This window comes from Pollicipes pollicipes, unplaced genomic scaffold, assembly GCF_011947565.3.
Source record: "Pollicipes pollicipes isolate AB1234 unplaced genomic scaffold, Ppol_2.1 Scaffold_3087;HRSCAF=3621_pilon_pilon_pilon, whole genome shotgun sequence".
In the NCBI taxonomy this organism is placed as follows: domain Eukaryota; kingdom Metazoa; phylum Arthropoda; class Thecostraca; order Pollicipedomorpha; family Pollicipedidae; genus Pollicipes; species Pollicipes pollicipes.
In genome coordinates this window covers 42,501,113-42,501,938 of record NW_023596225.1, presented here as the reverse complement: position 1 = coordinate 42,501,938, position 826 = coordinate 42,501,113, and positions in this window count along the sequence as shown.

Sequence of the window (826 nt, the reverse complement as noted above, 5' to 3'; positions counted from 1 at the left end):
CCAGGCGGGGAGCCCGCCGCGCCGGCGGGACTCGGGCCGGTCTGCATGGGGAGGGGGAGGGGGCTCACCTGACCTGACCTGGCTTCACCTCGTGGGCCGGCGGAAAACAAACGGCCCCGGGGTGGCTTGCCGAGAGCTGACCTGAACTGACCTGGTCTGGCACCGGGTCATACATTGGCGGGAAGCAGGCGGCTCCGGGACGGCCTGCGGAGGGGCTGACCTGGCCTGACCTGACCTGGCGCCGGGTCGTGCGTCGGTAGGAAACAGGCGACTCCTGGACGGCCTGCGGGGGTCTGACCTAACCTGACCTGACCTGACCTGGTCTGACCTGGCGCCGACTCGTGGGCCGGCGGGAAACAGCCGGCTCGTGCAGGGAGACGTGTGCTGCTGGTTGTGAACGTCAGCCAGAGTTCACGTCGGCAGGACGTCGTTGTGTTGAGGTGTGATGACTTGGGTATATTCGTTCCACATTTGCAGACCATTGCCCTGCATGCACGTAGAATCACTTCAATGGCCACTTGGCTCCACCTGCATGACTACTGTTTAGTTGTGGACGATCTCTGCTGTTGCCAGAAAGGAAGCGAATGACAAGGGCGAAGACCTGGACTTAATGACATGTGTTTGTACGACTAGATCACGTGACTAGCCACACAATCAAGTCGACATGAATTTTGACAAAGCGACTAACCTAATGACATTATTATTATTTTTTAATTAACATGCAATCTTCTCACCTTTTACAGGGGAGTGTTCTACACCGGTATGGGGTTTAAAATGAAGTAGCCATTTTGGAGATCTTTCGGTGCAATTCACAGCTCTGCCATTC